The sequence below is a fragment of the Podarcis tiliguerta genome (assembly GCF_965153285.1).
Source record: "Podarcis tiliguerta genome assembly, chromosome: 1".
NCBI lineage: Eukaryota > Metazoa > Chordata > Lepidosauria > Squamata > Lacertidae > Podarcis > Podarcis tiliguerta.
The window spans coordinates 16,669,991-16,694,619 of NC_139534.1; the positions used below are offsets into that span (position 1 = coordinate 16,669,991).

Consider the following 24,629-nt stretch of genomic DNA (forward strand, 5'->3'; position numbering starts at 1 on the left):
TGAATATCCAGATACTACCTCAAGTTGTCAAAATGAATGCATTTTGCTAATCTCTCCTCTCTCCTTGATATCCAAAGTTGGCAGCTTATTTGTGCTGAGAAATACGTTGGTTACTGGTGAATGCATTGCTATTCTGAGTAATTAAACAGAGTTTCTGGAAGCTGCCTCAGAGAAATGGAAGCACAGTTGTTTTACTCTGAGAACTTGGTTAAACTTCATTGTGTTGCAGGAAAGAAACCGGTTTTTAAAAGTTTTCACCAGGAGCAGAAAAGTCACTTGTAATTATGGAAGCATTGCTCTGATCTGCTATCTCTTTCACTTCACCCAACACCTACGCATGGCTTTCTATAGAGAAGGCATAACAGCGTTGTCAGCTGCAGACTTACAAAACCATGAGTCAAACCCACCCACGTAGTGATTTTCTTGCTAAAAAGTTCTCATAATTTTATTTACTTGCAATTTTGGACAGTCCTACCCATTTATTTCTCACAGTTAGGTAGTATTTTTTTTGGGGGGGGGTTATTCCATCAGCGGGCACAGCATTCTACAGAAGAGCATTTGTGTATTCTCAGTTGAATCCTGACTACTGATTCATGCTTTACCTAACAGGTGCTGGTAGGAGACATAGCATGTCTATTTAAAACATTATATGCTATATACTGCTAAGGTTCTGAAATACAGGCTTACAGCAGACTTTCTGCTAGTCAAAGGGCAGAACCTACTAGAACTCTAAAATACAAAGTTTCTCATTGTCCAGCGGTGGAGAGCCTCCCTGATTCTTGCCCTCTGAACATCTCTACCTGGCCCTTCAGACTCTCCCCATGTCACAACCCCTCACTGACCAGACTCTGCACCCTTCAGGAGTGCTTTTGCCCAGCTGAAATGTATCCTGAATTGGGATCCTCTTGGTTGCCTGGAAGGGACTGGAGAAGGTGCGTGCATGCAAACCTCTAGCTTTCAAATGGTTGAAATGTAGCTTACTATACAAAGGTAGGTGGGACGCGGATGGCACTGTGGGTAAAAGCCTCAGCGCCTAGGGCTTGCCAATCCAAAGGTCGGCAGTTCGAATCCCCGCGGCGGGGTGCGCTCCCGTTGTTCGGTCCCAGCGCCTGCCAACCTAGCAGTTTGAAAGCACTCCCAGGTGCAAGTAGATAAATAGGGACCGCTTACTAGTGGGAAGGTAAACAGCGTTTCCCTGTGTGGCTCTGGCTCGCCAGAGCAGCGATGTCACGCTGGCCACGTGACCCAGAAGTGTCTCCGGACAGCGCTGGCCCCCGGCCTCTTGAGTGAGATGGGCACACAACCCTAGAGTATGTCAAGACTGGCCCGTACGGGCAGGGGTACCTTTACCTTTACCTTTATACAAAGGTAAGAACTACAGCCATTGCGCCATCCTTTCAAGGGTGGGCATTGTTATTATGGCATCCTGAGCAAGGACAAAATTTGGTGCCGCCTGCTGCAGCGGCTCCAGTGGTCTGTGCAGGAAGAGAAGTTCAAAGTGGTCTACTTGGAGGCAGCGCTGGAGTGGTGGGGAGGGGGAGACACAGACCCAGTCCAGCCCCTGTGCACCCAGGACACACAAGGAGATGCCATGGGGCCCCTCCAGCCCTGACACACTCAGGAAGCATGAGTTGGCACGGCTAAGACAGTGGGTTGATGTCCAACAACATCTGGGGGCAGTGGTTAGCAACTCATGGGTTAGGGGTTGCACCAGCAAGCTACTGTGGCTCACAGAAGATTTCTAAAGGCTGTCATGCAAAGTGGTTATATTACGTCCCCTACCACCTCCTGTAATTTTTAAGGGCTGCCCAATTTCTATGGCATTGATTCTGGTAGCGTTCAGAAGACCTCAGCTCTGCCATAAGTTCCAGAAAGGAGTCTGATGGCAAGGCGAAGCAAACTCCTCAAAACAAGGAGGTGCTGGTAGCCCTGGCTCTAAGGCCAGGGGCTTCCAGCGAAGGGAATCTTCTAGAATCCCCTACCTCCTCTCCATATTTTAAAGCATTTGCCCTCAGGGTCACAGCAGGTTGGGGGGCAGCAACAATATGGCTTGTGTTGTCCATGTGGTCCACTTCTAGGATGTCAACTAATACTAGACAATTAGGGATTCTGCTACAGAGCTTCAGGATAATGCAAGTTCTACTATTTGCATCATGATTCTGCCATCCCAATGGGACCTTTATCAAAAGTTTGTACATCTCACTCAAGTTCTTCAGATGTTGGCAGCCCAGCCTACCTCTTCCTCTTACAGTTGCTTAGAAAGGCACCCAACTATTTTCAGCATCAGAGATCCCAAAATCTGGACCGGTTCTTTGGAGACAGCCATCCTCTTTGGTGATCATGTTTAAAATGACTACCAGGGACAGGAAACTCTTTGTGGGACATTTGAGGTACAAAAAGAATTATCAACATAAACAAAACTACTTCTTACTTAATAGAAAAGCAGCAAGCAATTAACATGCACAGTTTCACCTCATCCCAGCTGGTTACTCCCTCACGAGATCCGTTTCGTAGAAGCCAAACAATCTCATGAAGATGGCATTTGGTTGAAAACAAAATGTAATGTGTAGAGAAACTTGATTAGTACTGAAATAAAATCAATCAGATGAGACTTACTTTGGCATTTAAGGAATTGTTGTACACTGAGGGGGATAGCAATCAAATCTCTGTGCATTTTCCAGTTTCTTAAAACTATTCGACTGATGGATAATAAGCATTACAATAACATTATATCTAGCATCAGCGGTGAGTAACAAACATCTGGGCAAGAGAGCTTACTTTTAGTTCATCCCAATACTAGCAGCCCTGTTTAGGGAAGCTTTTAATATTTGATGAATTATTGTATTTTAATATTTTTTCAGAAGCCACCCAGAGCAGCTGGGGAAATCCAGCCAGATGAGTGGGGTATAAATAATAAATTATTATAATATTATTATTATGGCATTGGCTGAAAGGAGACAACAGAGCTGGAGACCCTGTAGCTCTCAAGATATTGTTGTGCTCCAATTCCCATCAGCCTCAGTTGGAGATGGGCAGCAAATTGAATTCTGCTCACATTTAAAGGCAAACCTACATAATTAGAATTTCCAAAACAACAGGCAAACTGAAGCAGAGCTAAAATTCAATAGTTGCACATCTCCAAATTTTGTAATGGGTAGAAAAAATTGTATACTATACAGTGGTACCTTGGTTTACAAACCCATTCCTGAAGTCTGTTCTTAAACGAAATCCGTTCTTAAACTGAGGCACGCTTTCCCTAATGAGGCCTCCCATCACCGGTGCCCTTCCGTTCGTAGACCAAGGTAAAGTTCGCAAACAGGAACACTACTTCCGGTTTTGCGGAGTTCATAAACCAAATAGTTTGTAAACAGGACTGTTCATAAACCGAGGTACCACTGTAGTCCGTGAACAAATGCTGGCTCCCTCAGCCTTAAAGCAAGATGAGCACCACAACCATATAGTCGCCTTTGACTGGACTTAACAGTACAGAGGTCCTTTACCTTTACCTTACTATAGTAAGTGTGCATAGCAATGCATATATTAGTGAAAATAGCATACTGGGAAATTGCATTAAAATCTGTATATTAGGGAAAATTCAAAGTAAAACACAAACGAATCTTCATGAGGACTGGGAGGGAAGAGAGATATTTCCTTCCTTATTTTATTAAGGAAACCCAACATCGGCTTGGCTGTGGAGGTGCTTCTCCAGAATTCAGTGGTGTGTCTGTCATTTTTACACCATTTTAAAATTTCCTGGTACTCTGGACAGGTTGGTCATTCTGCTGGCAAAGTCGCAGTGTGCATCTCCTGTCCTGGCATTAACAAGAGTATACTGCAGGAATGCTGTTCCCAATCCTCTGCTCTATAAATTGCATTCATCGTAAGAGTGTAAAAGGAATTAATATTTTTACTGGTGAAATAGTAAGTTCTAGCCTTTGGCACCTGAGATTTATGCTCAAAACCTATGCCTGGTTATATCACAACAAAACTGAATTATGCATAAGCAGCAACTCGATTTCTCTGTAGTGGATTGTTGTATATTCATTTCCAATAAATATAAGGACCACTAGATGTGTTTACATTGCCCCACTACCTTGTTTAACTTTTCTCTCCCCTGATAGTAATTTAAACTCTCCCCAGTGCCAACCTTTCCACAAAGAAAGTTGCATTTCTAATTTGCCATACAAAAGAAAAGACTTATAACATCAAAATGGGTTGCAGTGCCTTGCCGACGATGATTTCGTGTCTAGGATATTTAATTTTTCTTCTCGTTTTTTGGTCAAAGGGACCCCTACACAAATGGAAGGAGAACAAGAGAATCGCTCTACATTTTTCAAAAATGCCTTTCCCCCATCAAATAACTCCATATCTAGGTATATCTACGCACATCAAATGTGACTAAGGTAAAGGGATCCCTGACCATTAGGTCCGGTCATGGCCAACTCTGGGGTTGCGGCGCTCATCTCGCTTTACTGGCCAAGGGAGCCAGCACACAGCTTCCGGGTCATGTGGCCAGCATGACTAAGCTGCTTCTGGCGAACCAGAGCAGCACATGGAAATGCCGTTTACCTTCCCGCCAGAGTGGTACCTATTTATCTACTTGCACTTTGACGTGCTTTCGAACTGCTAGGTGGGCAGGAGCTGGGACCGAACGACGGGAGCTCACCTCGCTGCAAGAATTCGAACAGCTGACCATACGATCGGCAAGTTCTAGGCACTGAGGTTTTACCCACAGCGCCACTCGTGTCCCCCCCCCCAAAAAAAAATCTTTAGGGGTACTCTTATTTTGACTCAAGCAAATCACAATTTTATACTTCAAATGGGGAAAAATAAATACAGTAAATGGACAAAAGTACAAAGATCATGCATTGCCTCATTTCCTACTAATATTGAAATACTGCCCCTCAACGAGGCCAAACTTTCATCAGTAAAACACCACACATCCACATTCCACACTGCTTCACATATTAAAAGCTCGCTTCCGTCTAAGACTCAGGAAACACTCAGTAAAACACAGGAAACACAATAAATACCTATTTATCTACTTGCACTTTGATGTGCTTTCGAACTGCTAGGTTAGCAGGAGCTGGGACCAAGCAACGGGAGCTCACCCCGTTGCTGGGTTTCGAACCGCCAACCTTCTGATCGGCAAGCCCTAGGCTCTGTGGTTTAGACGACAGTGCCACCCATCAAATGTGACTATTGTGAGCTAATTGTGAGCACACTCAAGCCACAAATAAGTCACACATGCCAACATCATCAAATTGAGAGAGTTGCACATGTGCTTAGCTTTTCTCATTGGGTGTCAGGATGCTGTCAGGGGCTCCCGGCTGGTTTCTCACCATCCTTTTTAATTTTATGTTTACATAGAGATGCTATAGAACCCAGCCTCTTGGATAATGGCATTGTCCCGAATGAATCTCCACACATCCCGTCTCTCCCACTTCCTCATTCATCACCATCATCACCTCCTCTACATGTGCTGCTACGTGCCCTTTGTCTTTGAGCTCTTTTCTCTCCTACTTTTAAGGCTCACCGGCTTCTGGGAGATGATGGGTCTGGAACGACGAGTCAGCTGGGTGTTTTTCTGTCTGTCCCATGATTTCCCCTCACCTGCCTCTGAACTATGACCTCCCTCAACCCCCTGATGTAAATCTATACCGTCTTCCTCTTTCTCATCCCTGGAAGGGTCAGGCTGGGAGGCGTCTCCACCATTCCTCCTCTGCCCAGTCCCTGACGTTGGGAAGAGCAGGGTTTCAAGTAACTGTTAGACTGAGGTCAACAGCACTTGGAAGTTGTGTGTGATATGTGGAGCTGGTTTTGGGCAGGACTGAGGCAAAGGTCATGATTGTGCCCCCTCCCTATTCCATGTGCACACATTAGCTAAGCTCACTGTTTAATCTTTACTTCAACATTGGTGACAGAATAATGTACTCTACTACACTCAAGACAGCAAATTAGTTGGGGGGGGGGGACAAGACAGGCTGTGAAGTACTAACAGGCCTCCTGTTCTCAAACAGAGGGGAATGGCCAGAAGGCTTCGGAAGAACAGCCAAGAGGACTATTGTTCCTCCCCTCCCAAGATCTGCCCCCTGAGACCATTGTCACACCTTGTCCAATGGTAGGGTTGTTCCTAGTTTTCAGAGCGAATTTAAGAACCCTCCACTGAAGTCAGCTTCCAGTGTGGTGTAGTGGTTAAGAGCGGTAGACTCGTAATCTGGGGGACCTGGTTCGCGTCTCCGCTCCTCCACATGCAGCTGCTGGGTGACCTTGGGCCAGTCACACTTCTCTGAAGTCTCTCAGCCCCACTCACCTCACAGAGTGGTTGTGGTGGGGGAGGAAGGGAAAGGAGAATGTCAGCCGCTTTGAGACTCCTTCAGGTAGTGATAAAGCGGGATATCAAATCCAAACTCTTCTTCTTCTTCTATTAGGTATATCTGTGAACTGATCCCCCTATCCTTGTCTGCCTCTTGGTTCTCTTCTTGTCAAATGTTTGCTATATACATATAGCAAAACTTTTAGAGTGCTGGTGGAAGAAAACTCACTTCGACATAAGGCCTCCCCTTAGCTGAAAATGATATGCAGAATGTCATTTCCTGCTGGGAGATCATGGGGCTTGTAACACCCTGTAAGTCATTTCTAGCTAAGGAGAGCTACTCCTTAGCTAGAAACAGCAGGGGGAATGTAGTTTACATTCTAATAACAAGTGCCATGCTCTCACGGCAGCCGGAAGGACCGGCACAATCCAAAATTCTACCATCCCGTTCTCAGTCGTGGGTTGAATAGCTTTGTAGCAGGATCCTGTTCAGTTGCTGGGCCTGGTTATCTTCTAAATTAGCATCGGTTTGGTTTAGTGTGGATTCAGCAATGTCAGCCGAGGTGCTCTTGCGCTAGGGCAAGCTCAGCGAGAGCTGAATAGCTTTGACAAGAAGACAAAGATGCCAAGAACCTGCTTGATGAAAAAATTGTTTGCAATTGCCACTGAAAAACTGCCATTCCGTGAAAATATCACCTGGGAAGGATGGCACCATTATATGAAATAGGCAGCTTTGATACATAAAAGCAGCCCTGAATGAAAAGGAAGCTAAGCCAAATTGTGTTGCTTAAGTACGGTGTGTGATAGAGATGGGCAGTAGGATACAAAGCATTCTTAATCAGAAGTAAGTCAATGGAGCATACTCGCAAGAAAGTGTTCTTAGGATTGTAGCCTAAATGAGAAGCTTATACCCACTGGGATGAAGGTCAGATGGAGAGACAGTAATCAAGGTGTTGGAGTGAAGGATTCAGTGGGGAACTAGATCATGTTTCCTCTCCTCACACAATGCAGCATTTTGTTGTTGCTGCTAGCTACTGTCTGTCTTGAGAGACAATGGAACGTGCCTTCAGGGGTGAGGTCAAATTATATTTATTTATTTATTTATTTATACATACATACATACATACATACCCCTCCCATCTGGCTGGGCTTCCCCAGCCACTCTGGGCGGCTTCCAACAAAATATTAAAATACAGTAATCCATCAAACATTAAAAGCTTCCCTAAACAGGACTGCCTTCAGATGTCTTCTAAAAGTCTGGTAGTTGTTGTTCTCTTTGACATCTGGTGGGAGGGCGTTCCACAGGGCGGGTGCCACTACCGAGAAGGCCCTCTGTCTGGTTCCCTGTAACCTCACTTCTCTCAGGGAAGGAACCACCAGAAGGCCCTCAACGCTGGACCTCAGTGTCCGGGCTGAACGATGGGGGTGGAGACGCTCCTTCAGGTATACTGGACCGAGGCCATTTAGGGCTTTAAAGGTCAGCACCAACACTTTGAATTGTGCTCAGAAACATATTGGGAGCCAGTGTAGGCCTTTCAAGACTGGTGTTATGTGGTCTCGGCGGCCGCTCCCAGTCACCAGTCTAGCTGCCTCATTCTGGATTGGTTGTAGTTTCCGGGTCACCTTCAAAGGTAGCCCCACATAGAGCGCATTGCAGTAGTCCAAGCGGGAGATAACTAGAGCATGCACCACTCTGGCAAGACAGTCTGGCAAGAAGTCAAATTGCTGCAATAGCAGCACAAAAGTTATCTCCCTTTGGCCTGGGCAGCGTGTATGAAGGTCCTGGGGCTGTCCTGACAACAAGATGGCCCTCTCAGCTTTTGGATGCAGTCCAAAAGAAAGCTGAAGATTTCCTGCTGTTCTCATGAATCATCCACTTATCTCTACTTATCATAAGGTAAAAAGGTAAAGGACCCCTGGATGGTTAAGTCCAGTCAAAGGCGACTATGGGGTGAAGTGCTCATCTCGCTTTTCAGGCATGCTTCTGGTGCAACGGAACACCATGACGGGAACCAGAGCTCATGGAAATGCAATTTACCTTCCCGCCACAGTGGTACCTATTTATCTACTTGCACTGGCATGATTTCAAACTGCTCGGTTGGCAGAAGCTGGGACAGCAATGGAAGCTCACACCGTCGTGCAGATTCAAACCACCAGCCTTCCGATCAGCAAGCCCAAGAGGGTGGGTGGTTTAGACCACAGCGCCACCCACTCCCCTTATCATACAAAAAGGGGGTTAGTTTAAAACAAAGAAAAGGTGGTTCTTTTTTATCGAGAACCATAACAAAATCCACTATTGAGTCCTGCTCCTTTATCTAGCCCAGCATATTTCTTCTCACCATAGCTAACCAGATACTATGAAGTTCCCACATCAGGACATGAGCATGATATCATTCTCTGGCTCATATTCTCTCACAACTGGTATTCTGAGGGATGGTCTGGTGGTGGATAATATATCCTCATAACTAGTAGCCATTGCTTGCCCTATCTTCTGTGAATTTGTCTAAGCAAGGAACATCGATCTCCGCCTCCATGCCGGATCACTATCGGGTCACAGATGCTTGGCCGCAATGCTGCCCACCCAAAAAGGTGAGTGGTCCTGTCTTGTTGTTGTTGTTGTTGAGTCGTTTAGTCATGTCTGACTCTTCGTGACCTCATGGACCAGAGCACGCCAGGCACTCCTGCCAAAGTACTGGAGTCGCAGCTTCAGGATCTGTCCTTCCAGTGAGCACTCAGGGCTGATTTCCTTCAGAACGGATACGTTTGATCTTCTTGCAGTCCATGGGACTCTCAAGAGTCTTGTCCAACACCATAATTCAAAAGCATCAATTCTTCGGCGATCAGCCTTCTTTATGGTCCAGCTCTCACTTCCATACATCACTACTGAGAAAACCATAGCTTTAACTATACGGGCCTTTGTTGGCAAGGTGATGTCTCTGCTTTTTAAGATGCTGTCTAGATTTGTCATTTCTTTTCTCCCAAGAAGCAGGTGTCTTTTAATTGTGTGGCTGCTGTCACCATCTGCAGTGATCATGGAGCCTAAGAAAGTAAAATCTCTCACTGCCTCCATTTCTTCCTCTTCTATTTGCCAGGAGGTGATGGGCCCAGTGGCCATGATCTTTGTTTTTTTGATGTTGAGCTTTGTTTTTTTGATGTTGAACCATATTTTGTGCTCTCCTGTCTAATTCTCCTTAAAGCCATCCAGGTAGTCAGCTATCACCATCTCACAGGATAGTGATTGCCATCGTGAACTCTGTGTTGTGTGAAACTGTGTGGAGCAGATAGAGCATTGCAGTGGGAAGATCTGAGTTGAAATCACAGTTCAGTCATAAAGCTTGCTGGGGGCCAACTGTTTTCTCTCAAACTTTTCCTGCTTCATGTAGTTGTGTGAATTAAAAATATAGAGCCACAACTAAAATTCCTGAGCCATTTAGGGGGGGGGGGGAGATGTTTTTATAATAAATTAAAAAAAAAATATTGCTCTGCATGAAGCCTAGCTTCAGACAACATATTGGCCTGTATTCACCAGTGAAATGAACCATTGGTCATTCGCTCTTATAAATGAGAATTGGGCATTTCATCACCAAAATGGCAGGTTAAAAAAAAAGTAGCTGAATGCTCCCCAGAAGGCTTTGTGCAGGAATATTTTTGAAACGTTGGACTGGATTATTTCATAGAATCATAGAGTTGGAAGAGACCACAATGGCCATCGAGTCCAACCCCCTGCCAAGCAGGAAACACCATCAGAGCACTCCTGACATATGGTTGTCAAGCCTCTGCTTAAAGACCTCCAAAGAAGGAGACTCCACCACACTCCTTGGCAGCAAATTCCACTGTCGAACAGCTCTTACTGTCAAACAGCTCTTATCTCACCCATAAGGCAATTCACAGCTTCTAGGGGTTATTTAAGGACTCTCAAATCTCACTGCAAACACTACTTGCTCACCTGGTCAGTATCCAGACCAGCTCTAATTTGGCCTTGTCAAAAACCTTTGGACTAATCCATACACTCTGCTTTATTATTATTTCCCCCTTAAGACACCATATCTCTTGCATCACTGCCCACTGCCTCCCTATAAACTTTGTAGCTCTTTCCTCCTGCTACCTCTGTTGCATCTGCAAAAGTCACAAAATCACAATATGCAAAATAGTTAGGATCAGTGCAATGTATGCATTTCCAGACCCAGCTTCTTCTGAAGAGTATTTCTTCAGAAGAAGAAGAAAAAAACAACCCCGCATACATTTCATTTAAAAAACATTCAAAGGGGATTGTGCAGGGAAGAAAATAAAAAATAATGAGGTAATAATAGCAGGTTTAGATGCTGGGAAACAGTTCCCCGTGGGCTCAGCTTGCCTCATTGTGTAGATTATATATGGCTTCATTATGAACCAAAAACAATTTACTGTAGAACTGTTTTCTGGAAGGCCATTTTATGCATCATATACCTTGCTGACAGTTTACAACCATTTTTAACCTGTATAAAATTAATTATATTTATAGGTGGTGGCCAGATGAACTGCAACATACTGAACAGTGTGTGTCATTTGCTTCCCCTATTCTTGCACACAATTTCCTGAAACAGGCAGCTTCTCGTCAGGGGCATAGGGGATGGATATTGCCTCACACCATTGGAATCCTCCGCAGATTCCTACGGGTGAACTAGCCGAGAATGTTTCATGCTTGTTATTCATCAAGGGGCAGCATCTATCTCTAGTAAGGTAAAGGTAAAGGGACCCCTGACCATTAGGCCCAGTCGTGGCCGACCCTGGGGTTGCGGCGCTCATCTTGCTTTATTGGCCGAGGGAGCCGGGTCATGTGGCCAGCATGACTAAGCCGCTTCTGGCAAACCAGAGCAGCTCGCGGAAATGCCGTTTACCTTCCCGCCGAAGCGGTACCTATTTATCTACTTGCACTTTGACGTGCTTTCAAACTGCTAGGTTGGCAGGGACCGAACAACGGGAGCTCACCCCATCACGGGGATTCGAACTGACGACCTTCTGATCAGCAAGTCCTAGGCTCTGTGGTTTAACCCACAGTGCCACCCGTGTCCCTTCTATCTGTAGTAGTCACATTTAAAAAGAAGAAGAATTGACAGTCCAGGGTGCCTGCCTGTAGGCATCTTCATTTGTATCAAAACATACACCCACACAGCTTGATGGCTCTTGGATGGGCACCATAATGATGGGGTATCCGCATCTGCATTAACTCTATGAGCCAATGAGTGGATCTCTCTTTCTGGAATCAGGGCACTTGCTATGAAATTGTTCAGTCCAGACAACTGAGGTCCAGCTCCGAGGGTGTTCTGGCGGTTCCCTCCCTGCGAGAAGTGAGGTTACAGAGAACCAGGCAGAGGGCCTTCTCGGTAGTGGTGCCCTCCCTGTGGAACGCCCTCCCATCAGATGTCAAGGAAACTATCTGACATTTAGAAGGCAGCCCTGTTTAGGGAGGTTTTTAATGACTGATGTTTTATCATGTTTTTAATATCCTGTTGGAAGCCTCCCAGAGTGGCTGGGGAGACCCAGCCAGATGGGCAGGGTATACCGGTAAATATATTATTATTATTATTATTATTAGTAGTAGTAGTAGTAGTAGTAGTATCCACATTGAAGATAGGCGACAAAAGTTGAGACTGATAGCAGATACGATACGCATCTTCAAATATCTAAAGAACTGTCACATGGAAGAGGGTACAAGCTTCTTTTCTCCTGCTCTGGAGGGTGGGACTTGAACCAAACCGAATCCCTAACCGGAATTAAGATTGCGGGAAGAAATATCAACAACCTCAGATATGCAGATGACACAACCTTGATGGCAGAAAGTGAGGAGGAATTACAGAACCTATTAATGAGAATGAAAGAGGAGAGCGCAAAATATGGTCTGAAGCTCAACATCAAAAAAATGAAGATCATGGCCACTGGTCCCACCAACTCCTGGCAAATAGAAGGAGAAGAAATGGAGGCAGTGAGAGATTTTACTTTCTTGGGCTCCATGATCACTGCAAATGGTGACAGCCATCACAAAATTAGAAGCCGCCTGCTTCTTGGAAGAAAAGCAATGACAAACCTAGACATATCTTAAAAAGGAGAGACATCACTTTGTGAAAAAAGGTCTGTATAGTTAAAGCTATGGTTTTCCCAGTAGTCATGTACAGAAGTGAGAGCTGGACCATAGAGAAGGCTGATCGCCAAAAATTGATGCTTTTGAATTATGGTGCTGGAGGAGACTCTTGAGAGTCCCATGGACTGCAAAAACAGCAAACCTATCCATTCTGAAGGAAATCAGCCCTGAGTGCTCACTGAAAGGACAGACCCTGAAGCTGAGGCTCCAATACTTTGGCCACCTCATGAGAAGAGAAGACTCCCTGGAAAAGACCCTGATGTTGGGAAAGATGGAGGGCACAAGGAGAAGGGGACGACAGAGGACAAGAAGGTTGGACAATGTTTTCGAAGCTAAAAACATGAGTTTGACAAAACTGTGGGAGGCAGTGGAAGAAAGGAGTGCCTGGCGTGCTAAATGACTAAATGACTGAACAACAACAAGGTGAAATACACACTGAAATGCTGGAAAATGTTCATAAGAACTTTTAAAAAAAAAAAAATCGTAGGCTGATGCATAAATGTGGCAAAGTGAGCTGAACACTGGAAAAAGAATTGGTAAAATTATCATCCAATCCTCACTTTGGAGGAAGATAAAGGATTGGGACTTCCACATTTCCCAGTAAGTTCTATTTGGGCTCTTACAGATATATTCATGTCAAAATTCCAGTACTGCTCCTTGAAGTCATCATGCAATTAAAAGAATAAAAACCCTCTCCTTACAAGAAACTTTCATGCTGTAGAGTTTGAAATCCTGTCCCAGGTGACCTTTCTGTGAAGTTTGTGTTGATAGGATAGACTGCAGACTGAAACACTATATGCCAAAATATGGGGTTATAATTCATTATAATGCAATGACTTTCCAGAAGGGGAGAATCATCTTAATAGCGTATTATAGTAATCTATTTGGTTATAACACATCAACAGACCAAAGTATATCAAAAATCCCTGAGCCATGCCACACTTAGGAGCAATTGAAAGATAAGCTTCGTGGAGGGAAAGCGCAGTAAATTTGCCTATTGGAATATTTTTAAATCCTTAAAAAATATTGTGGAAAACTCCTGCAAATCCCTTGGAGAGACTGGGCACCCAAGGGCATGATGGTTTGCTATTTGAGTTAGCAATGGCCTTCCAGACTGATTGGTCCATGTTTGGACCGATTAACAGAATAACCAGATATTTTACCAAAAGCGTCTATCATTTGCATCAAGATGGGAATACTAGTCTGATGTTCTGAAATAAGCAAAAGAATATCATCTGCAACAAACACTAATTTGTGTTCAACTGAATTATGAACTGCTCCATGAATCTCACAATGTTGTCTAATAGCACAACCCCGGGGCTGCAAATGAATATTAAGAAGCGAAGGTGAAAGTGGGCGTCCTCATCTGGTTCCTTGAGCCAAAGGAAAGGTGGCAGACCTATTACCATTCAATTTGACTCTAGATGTAGGTTCATTGTTAAGAAATTGTATCACTTGATTCCTTTCCAGCAGAAGTCCCAGCAAAGGAAGAATGGATACAAAAACTTATGGAATATGCAGAAATGGCAAAACTTACCGAAAGAATAAGAAATCAAGGTAACAACTTTTTCATAAAAGAATTGAAATGGTTTATTGAATATTTTCAGATTAATTGCAAACAGATAAAAACATTGGCAAGATTATTGTAATAACCTGCAGTTTCATAAGAGTATATATTTATAGAAGATGAATAAATGAGAAAGTTAAGTTAATTTGGATATGCAGAAGATAGTAGAAATAAATTTAAGGAACTGTAGAAAGAGGGAGAAGGAAGCCAAGTTTTGAAATGTCAAAATGATTGTAAAATTAGTGAAATGTATAAACTTGAAAAGTATTTTTAAAAAAATTAGAAAGAAAAAAGGAAAGAGAAAGAAAGAAAGAAAGAAAGAAAGAAAGAAAGAAAGAAAGAAAGAAATTGTATCGCTTGGAATTCAAAGCACTGAAAGTAAAAATGTTTCTGAAATGCTTTCTACTCAGTGAGGTAGGAAGTGTATTTCCTTGAGTTACAAATTTCTAAAAAGTAATTTTCTAAAACTGGACTTCATGTGGTGGCTAGCCCTGAAATAGGATTTCCTCCTCATAGAATCAGACACTCAAAAAAGAAGCTGGTTTAATCTAAAGTCTGGATCCTCCAGGCACTAGAGTTCTATTTGTCAATGGGAAGAACTCACAAGGATTGGTCAATCAGCCTCCACCCCTTAGGACACGAACCAATCAATAACTTCCAAGACCGCAAGAAGTATGGTTTATGAAAAGCCATTTGGAGCTGGGCAAGAGATGAATGATGCTCTGCCCTTTGCCTGGGGGACCCCACTCCTCCATTGCTACAAATGAATTAACATTTGAACTGGAAATTCTGGGACAATTAGATTTTTTTTACTGACAACCTCTCTGGATAGACTGGCCTGGAAGCAATTCAGAACACATAAGAGGGATTTGGAGAGTGAATGGAATGGGGTGTAGTAGATTTTTCATTCTAAGTAACAGACAAAACAACACACACAAACAAATAATACTTATATTACTGACTCATCTGCATAGAATTTTTGCCATTTTGGAAGCCAAAATGTCAAACTGGCTATTTATTTATTCAAAGACGATCACAACCCCCTTCTCCAACAATAAGCCCAGAGCATGTTACAATAAAACAGGATAAACTCAATAACAAACCAACAGTGTAAATATATTTATAAATACCAGATAAACTGCCCAATAAAACAATATGGCAGAGGGCCTTCTTGGCAGTCTCACCTTCCCTGTGGAATGCCCTCCCACAGATAAAAAATGACACAACTTTCAGAAGACATCTAAAGGCAGCCTTGTATCAGGAAGTTTTCTGTTAGACATTTTACTATATTTTTATAAGTGCTATAAGCCGCCCTATTTAACCTCAAATTCTTGGACTAAAACATAAGGTCGGGAACAATGCCTAAAGAAAAACAAGCTAAGGCTGCAATTCTAAACACATTTACCTGGAAGTCAGTGCTACTTCTGAATAGACTTAAATAGGTTTTGCACTGTAAATCACTTTATATGCACAGATGATGTTATGATAAGCTTTAGTATCACTTTTGGAATTCAGGTAACGGTAAATAAGTACCGCTAGTTCAGTAAATAATAGAAAATAAGTATAGTAGGGTTGCCATATTTCAGAAAGTAAAAACCAAAAGGCCAAAAAAACACAATTTTTCAATTGATTTGCCTAAGATACAGGACAAAGCACCACATTTCAGAAAACCACCCCCACCCCTGGACATCATTTCTGCCTTTGAAATCCCAGTAGTGTCCAGGGAAATCCGGCCGTATGGCAGCCCTAAGTATAGCTAAATAAAGGTAAGGTAAAGGTAAACACAGGTGTTGCTGTGGTCTAAACCACAGAGCCTAGGGCTTGCCAATCAGAAGGTCGGCAGTTCGAATCCCCTCGACGGGTGAGCTCCCATTGCTCGGTCCCTGCTTCTGCCAACCTAGCAGTTCAAAAGCATGTCAAAGTGCAAGTAAATAAATAGGTACCGCTGTAGCGGGAAGATAAACGGCATTTCCGTGTGCTGCTCTGGTTCGCCAGAAGTGACTTAGTCATGCTGGCCACATGACCTGGAAGCTGTACGCCGGCTCCCTTGGCCAGTAAAGCAAGATGAACGCCGCAACCCCAGAGTTGTTTGTGACTAGACCTAACTGTCAGGCGTCCCTTTACCTTTACCTCTAAAGGATCCCTGGACGGTTAAGTCCAGTCAAAGGCAACTATGGGGTTGTAGCACTCATCTTGCTTCCAGGCTGAGGGAGCTGGCGTTTGTCCACAGACCGCTTTCTGGGTCATGTGGCCAGCATGACTAATCCGCTTCTGGCGCAATGGGATACCGTGACAGAAACCAGAGTGCACACGGAAACACCATTTACCTTCCCGCTGCAGTAGTACCCATTTATCTACTTGCACTGGCATGCTTTTTAACTGCTAGGCTGGCAGGAGCTGGGACAGAGCAACGGGAGCTCACTCCGTCGCAGGGATTCAAATGTTAGGGAGGACTAGACCCACATTTCAGAGATTTGGGCTCATGATGCAGCTGTCTCTGGTTTCTTCCAAACTAGCAGAATGGATTTCCACAGCGCACAATCCTTTTTGAAAGCATGAACACCTTTTCATTTGACCACAGCCCTTAGTTCTTCTTTGATTATTAGCAAACTTAGCAGTAATTTTTTACACCAATTCCTTCCCCCCCCCCTCCCTACTTTCTGCTTACAGACAATGAAGTTTTATGAAGTGATGCCTGACCAGGAGTTAAATTGCATCAGTTTATCTTAAACTGCATCCTGGCAAATGATTGAATCTGTGATTTAATGCACATCAGAGGTTGTAAAAAGCAGGTATTTGGAAGTTCAGATGATACCCATGAATGCGAAGAAACCATTTGATGTGTAAGATAAGAATTCGAGCACGTCCCTTTTGATGTCAAATATGAAAGAGTTCACACTTCGTTAAATGGCACATCAAACGTATGAAAATGCAGCCATTAATCTATATTTCATGACATCCTCCTAACAATACCTACTAGATCTACACTCCATATTGCAAAAAAGGGGATAATTGTTTTCATCTTGCTTTAAACCTTGAAGAACAGAACTCTGTGTTATCCACTGAGCTTTCAGAAGTTGACTTTGATAAATTAAGTAACCAGTCATAATGAATATCCAGAGACTGTCCAGGTTTAGCAGAACTTCACCAAGAAATTGATAAAGAGCTTAAGATGAAGATCTTGGATTCACACACTCACATATGCTTTAAGTGATTGTTGAAAAACAAATTTTCCTGAAAGTCTAAAAAGTGAAACAAGCTCAAACTTACATTTGCATGAGATTGCAGAAAGTACAGTATATTTTAAAAGATATCAAAATAGGGTGACTGCCACAAATTAAACACTTTGCCCTGAATGAATGAATGAATCTTTATTTGTGTCAGCGATCAGCCATAGCAATAAAACAACAATATACAAAGAATAGAAATAAAAAATCAATTATATAAAATACATTTTATGGTTCTGAATCAATACTCAAATAGTGGATCTTATCCTAATTGCCCCAGCTAAAAACCTTGCAACCTTTGCTGTCACCTGCTCATCTTGATCTGCCAAGAGAAAAGATACTGTGGCAATGGCTGGGTGACCCAGAATGGACAATAAAAGAGGGGCGATAATCTCATTCCTCAATTCTTTATAAAGAGTACAAGCCAGAAGGGCATGCGCCACCAATTCGGTACTGCCATCTCCACAGGGACATAAGTGTTTTTCATGTGGGATCTGTTGGAATCATCCCTCAAGTACACCCGAGGTCAATACATTCAATCTTGTGAGAGTAAAAGTGCTTCTATATTTTAGGATTGCTAGGTTATGCAGATAGGGTGCCAGAGAGTTGACATGGGTAGGTGGAAAATAGTCATACCATGGGCAAAATTTCCTTCTTGTGGCCAAGTTGTTCTGATGCTCAATATCATTTCGGTGCTGACAAATTAGACTGTTTGCTTTACAAAAACCCAAAGCTGTTGTGGTGATAAGCCACAAGAGTGAAGTTTGCCCTGAATCAGGGGGTTACAAACTTGTGGTCAGAGGTGTTGCTGGATTCCATCTTTGGCCATTGTCCATGCTGGCTAAGTCTCATGGGAGCTGTAGTCACCTATGCCCTAATAAGCCCATGTTTAGGACTTAACACCTTGTTTCACCTCATAACACCACACTGGACTTCCTTCTCCCTATGATGTGTCACGCCTTCTGTGGTGATGATGTTTGCGATCAGTCACGGGAGAAGCAAATAGCTGCGCATTTATTGGAGCAGGGATTTTAGCCTCCGCCTAATGTATTGCCAGGGTGATATGTCCTCTCGGTTTGCAGAGACTGTATGTCCAAAACAATTTCTCAAGACAGAGTGTTTGTTTGGTTGTCTTCTCTTTTGATTATGTTCTCTGATATCAGAATTGTGTGCAAGACCAAGGATCCAATGTACCGCCTGCACATATCCATTAATTTCACTGGATTTACTCTGAGTACGGTTAACATCTGAAAAATCATAATAATATCTATGAAAACTATAGCATTTTTACAGAAGCCTAAAAGAGTTCCATTTCCTCCCTATTTTTTCTTCCTTAACTTCCTTCTGAAGGTCAAAGGTTTAATTTGTATGCTCATCTCTCTTTTTCACTTTCCAACCTATCCTTAATTGAAATTTGACACATATACCCATTAGACGAATTTATTCTTTTTTCCATGCTTCATTAACAATGCTCTTTGCTATACCACGACGATAATGCTCTTCATAAAATGCTCTTCTATGTGATGCCGGCTACTATGAATGGTGATTGATGGCATCCAAGTAGCACAGAATGGGAAGGTAAAAATTTTACTTGCTAAAATGGCAAGCCATGTCATGAATTCTCAACGGTTTATTGACTGGATCAGGTCTCTGAAAGGCAGGTGCAAATGTGAGCCAACTCCACTCATGCCAATTGAGCTATTGTTGATTTTACACCATTTTTTATCTATGAGCAACAGCTCATTATGTTTCACTTGCAAGCCTCAGAATGGGCCACAGGTGCCTAAACATCATCATGAACTAGATTATTCATCAGCAATGCTGAATATCATTTTGTTCCTGCTGAAGAATGTGCAGCCAGGGCCCCGTAAACCCAGAAACATAAATGCAAATTAACTTTCCCTTCTTAAAGTGTAATTTCCCATCCGGAGACATTGCTCCATGAAGTTTTGTCTCTTTTGGAACATGACATTTACCCCACCATGCAGACGTTTTGCAAGGTTACCATAGAAACCCGGCCACTCTACCGCAAGCCTTTCTTCACCTTGAGAGGGGAAAACGGTTGTCATTTACATAGCGTATTTTTTGCGAAGTTAAACTTTCCCCCACTCCATTCTGATTATAATGAAATAAAATACTGTAGAACAGGCACCTGGGCCTGGGAAGGAATTAAGTAAAAGATCACCTTTGAAGGGAACATCTCTGCTTTCAGCAAGTTTCCTCCTTTCATCTGAAGTTGTGCTAAAGAAGATGCAGCAATAGGATTTTCATCTCATTCTGGAAAGTCCTTGTCAGCCTGCTGCCCCGAGTCAGAAGTCAAAACATTCAGAACAATCAAGGGGTCCATTTCTGATGGGACTGTAATACACCACATGGTTCCTCTTCATCCTGGAGAAGAGTGACTAGTGGGGTGCCACAGGGTTCTGTCTTGGGCCTGGTCTTATTCAGCATCTTCATCAACGACTTGGATGATGGACTCAATGGCATCCTGATCAAATTTGCAGATGACACCAAACTGGGAGGGGTGGCTAACACCCCAGAGGACAGGATCACACTTCAAAATGACCTTGACAGATTAGAGAACTGGGCCAAAACAAACAAGATGAATTTTAACAGGGAGAAATGTAAAGTATTGCACTTGGGCAAAAAAAATGAGAGGCACAAATACAAGATGGGTGACACCTGGCTTGAGAGCAGTACATGTGAAAAGGATCTAGGAGTCTTGGTTGACCACAAACTTGACATAAGCCAACAGTGTGACGTGGCAGCTAAAAAAGCCAATGCAATTCTGGGCTGCATCAATAGGAGTATAGCATCTAGATCAAGGGAAGTAATAGTGCCACTGTATTCTGCTCTGGTCAGACCTCACCTGGAGTACTGTGTCCAGTACTGGGCACCACAGTTCAAGAAGGACACTGACAAACTGGAACGTGTCCAGAGGAGGGCAACCAAAATGGTCAAAGGCCTGGAAACGATGCCTTATGAGGAACGGCTAAGGGAGCTGGGCATGTTTAGCCTGGAGAAGAGGAGGTTAAGGGGTGATATGATCGCCATGTTCAAATATATAAAAGGATGTCACATAGAGGAGGGAGAAAGGTTGTTTTCTGCTGCTCCAGAGAAGCGGACACGGAGCAATGGATCCAAACTACAAGAAAGAAGATTACACCTAAACATTAGGAAGAACTTCCTAACAGTAAGAGCTGTTCGACAGTGGAATTTGCTGCCAAGGAGTGTGGTGGAGTCTCCTTCTTTAGAGGTCTTTAAGCAGAGGCTTGACAACCATATGTCAGGAGTGCTCTGATTGTGTTTCCTGTTTGGCAGGGGGTTGGACTCGATGGCCCTTGTGGTCTCTTCCAACTCTATGATTCTATGATTCTATGACCACATGGCATGGGACTAGTCATGTTGTGCGGATGCCTGATTATCATCTTCCAAAGCAACTACTCTATTCCAGACTTAAAAATGGAAAGCGATCAACTCCCACCTATCAGAAGGTCGGCGGTTCGAATCCCCATGACAGGGTGAGCTCCCATTCCTCGGTCCCAGCTCCTGCCAACCTAGCAGTTCAAAAGCACGTCAAAGTGCAAGTAGATAAATAGGTACCGCTCCAGCAGGAAGGTAAACGGCGTTTCCGTGTGCTGCTCTGGTTCGCCAGAAGTGGCTTAGTCATGCTGGCCACATGACCCGGAAGCTGTACGCCGGGCTCCCTCGGCCAATAAAGCGAGATGAGCGCCGCAACCCCAGAGTCGGCTTTACCTTAACAGTCATCAACAGGTTTACCATATCCATTGAGTCAATCACCCATCTCCTACTAACCTCCTGAGAAAAAACCCACCCCACCCTCCCACCATATATAAGGCTCTGGTTACTTCTGTTTCAGTGTATCTGAAGTGTGCATGCACATGAAATCTTATTCTAAGAACAAACTTAGTTGGTCTCTAAGGTGCTACTGGACATTTTTTTTATTTTAAAAATATATTTCAACTGTGTCAGACCAACACGGCTACCTACCTGAATCTAGACCCACAAACAGTGTGTATGTGTGTTGAAAACCAACACACGCAAAACTGCAAACACATCAACAACAGCCAAACTCCAAAACAGAGCAATTTGTAAAATAATAATAATAATAATAATGCCTGAAAAACGCTCTTGGAAAGGGACAGTTTTCACAACTTAATATTCAAGAGCTTCTGCACATAATCATCACACTTTCCTTGGCTCACCGTCTTTATGTGATGAACTTCTACACAGTCATTTGTCAGGGCTGCGTTCACCTTTCTCCCTCACAGCAATTTGCGCACTGGAGAATGGCCACAATTAGCAACATTTTAAAAAAAATCTCAGAAAAAGAAAGCAGTCCTTGATTTTGCAACACAGTTCATAGGGAGACAGGAACTGTTGGAATCTAGGTCAACATGGAAAATGAACATTTAGTGCAGGACTGGAGAACCACCGGCCCATGGGGCTGAATCGGTCTCTGCAGACCTCTTTGTCTGAGCCTCAGGACTGTCCCAGAGTAATGTCCCTTCCACTAGCTCCAGACCTCACCAACCCTGCCTAACACCCTCCCCAAGTCCTTCTACCTAGCAAGGGTGAATAATAATAATATTATTATATTTTATCATTTATACCCCTCCCATCTGGCTAGGCTTCCCCAGCCACTCTGGGCGGCTTCCAACAAAATATTAAAATACAGTAATGCATCAAAGATTAAAAGCTTCCCTAAACAGGGCTGCCTTCAGATGTCTTCTAAAAGTCTGGTAGTTGTTGTTCTCTTTGACATCTGGTGGGAGGGCGTTCCACAGGGCAGGCGCCACTACCGAGAAGGCCCTCTGCCTTGTTCCCTGTAACTTGGCTTCTCACAGTGACGGAACCACCAGAAGGCCCTCGACGCTGGACTTCAGAATGATGGGGATGGAGACGCTCCTTCAGATATACTGGGCCAAGGCCATTTAGGGCTTTAAAGGTCAGCACCAGCACTTTGAATTGTGCTCGGAAACGTACTGGGAGCCAATGTAGGTCTTTCAAGACCGATGTTATGTGGTCTCGGCGGTCGCTCCCAGTCACCAGTCTAGCTGCCGCATTCTTGATTAGTTGTAGTTTCCAGGTCACCTTCAAAGGTAGTGCATTGCAGTAGTCCAAGCGAGAGATAACCAGAGCATGCACCACTCTGGTGGGACAGTCCATGGGCAGATAAGGTCTCAGCCTGTGTACCAGATGGAGCTGGTAAACAGCTGCCCTGGACACAGAATTGACCTGCTCCTCCATGGACAGCTGCGAGTCCAAAATGACTCCCAGGCTGCGCACCTGCGCACCCCATTCAGGACCAGGGAATCTACTATAAAACTAATAAAGCTTAAGCTTCAGGGCCTGGAGGGGTCCCAGAAGTGACGTCCCTCTTTACAATGGGGAACTGTTGAAGGAGACATCTCTAGTTTCATTAGAGAAATGTTGGAGGGTATGGAATAGGACATCCCTGTTGTCACTGGAGAAATGTTGGTGGATATGTGAGCACACCAGTGCCAGAGTAAATAATAACATGTACAGAGCCCGAGGGTGCATTCAGACACATGGGGTATTGTGTTACTTTTCCAGAAGATAATGCTAGCACTTCTGTCTCTTTTTTAATGTTCTTTTCACATGGCAGTACTCCAATGCTACAGAACTGTGGCTTTTTGACTGATATACAAACATGTCATGCTAAATTTCACTCACACCAGTCAGCATGGTGTGACACAACTGTAAATATCATTGAATGGATTGGGGGGGGGATTTCCAAAAAAACCACCCAGAGTCCTTTTTTGTTGGGGATAATTCAGACGTTAATTCCCAGGTGTCGATTTTTTAATTTTTGAATGCCAATACTGCTGCCCATGTTTTGTTAGCCCCAAAATGGAGAACAAGTGAAGTCCCAACTAAAGAAGAATGGCAACATAAAATAATGGAATATGCGCAGCTTGCGGACCTGACATATAGAATAAGAGAACAAGAAGAGCATACATTTAAAGAAGATTGGAAAACATATATTGAATACCGTATTTTTCGCCCTATTGGACGCACCGGCCCATAGGACGCACCTAGTTTTCAGGGGGGGAAATCAGGGGGAAAAATATTATTTCCCCCCCGCAGCTCTGGGAGCAGTGGACAGGCTGCACGCAGCCTGTGCGCTACTCCAAGACCTTCTCCCTGCTTTTGTGGGAGGTGACGGAATTCCCCCACCTCCCGCAAAAGCCCACAGGAGCCGTGCGCGACTCCTACGGGCTTTTCGACCAGGAGGGAAAAGGGACTGAAATGGCCAGTCAGTCCCTTTTCCCTCCTCGTGGAAAAGCCCCCAAGAGCGGCGTGCTCTTCAAAGGGTTCGTGGCTCCTGCTGGCTTTTCTACGAGGTGGGGGAATTCCCCCACCTCCTAGAAAAGGCAGCAGAAGCCAGTGAGCCCCTTTAAAGAGCGTGCGGCTTTTGCCTCCTTTTGCGGGAGGTGGGGGAATTCCCCCATCTCCCGCAAAAGCCCACAGGAGGGAGAAGGGACGGACTCAGCCAGTCAGTCCCTTCTCCCTCCTCGGGGAAAAGCCCCCAAGAGCGGCGCGCTCTTCAAAGGGTTCGTGGCTCCTGCGGGCTTTTCTACGACGTGGGGGAATTCCCCCACCTCCTAGAAAAGGCAGCAGAAGCCGCGGAGCCCCTGTAAAGAGTGTGTGGCTTTTGCCTGCTTTTGCGGGAGGTGGGGGAAATCCCCCATCTCCCGCAAAAGCCCACAGGAGGGTTGGAGAGTAGTGGGATGGCGTCGCACGCCTTCCCGCTGCCCCCCATCCTCTGGGGCTGGCCATGGGGGAAGCGCTGCTTTCCCCCCCGCCAGCCTCCAACCCGGGTTGGAGAGTAGCGGGAAGGCATCGCGCGCCTTCCTGCTGCCCCCCATCCTCTGGGGCTGGCAATGGGGGAAGCGCTGCTTTCCCCCCCGCCAGCCTCCAACCCAGGTTGGAGAGTAGCGGGAAGGCGTTGCGCGCCTTCCTGCTGCCCCCCATCCTCTGGGGCTGGCGATGGAGGAGGCGCTGCTTTCCCCCACCGCCAGCCTCAAAGAGCAGACTCTCCTGGCTTCAGCGGAAGCAACGCAAAGCCTCCGGAGCGCAGGCTTCGGAGGCTTCGCGTTGCTATCGCTGAAGCCAATGAGCCTGCATTCACCCCATAAGACGCACACACATTTCCCCTTCATTTTTGGAGGGGGAAAAGTGCGTCTTATAGGGCGAAAAATACGGTATATGGGGGGAAATTGTGTACATTTGAAAATGTGGGCAGCATAATGTGTTCTTCCTCATGGAGAGCACAGGTTGCGGGCGGGGCTGACAAGACACCTCACTGTTACTAGGCAAATGGTTTGGCCATCCTTTAAGCAGGGGCGGGCTGTT

General features: G+C 44.5%; 1 long non-coding RNA gene across 1 annotated transcript in view; it reads right to left on the reverse strand.

The window, feature by feature from the left end:
- The window catches only part of LOC310665447, a 434,943-nt gene extending 427,389 nt beyond the window's left edge, over positions 1–7,554 (reverse strand). The window contains exon 1 of the long non-coding RNA XR_014505478.1: positions 7,545–7,554. This is a non-coding gene — a long non-coding RNA (uncharacterized lncRNA). The remainder of the gene's footprint in view (positions 1–7,544) is intronic.
- Between the last annotated feature and the right edge of the window lie 17,075 nt (positions 7,555–24,629).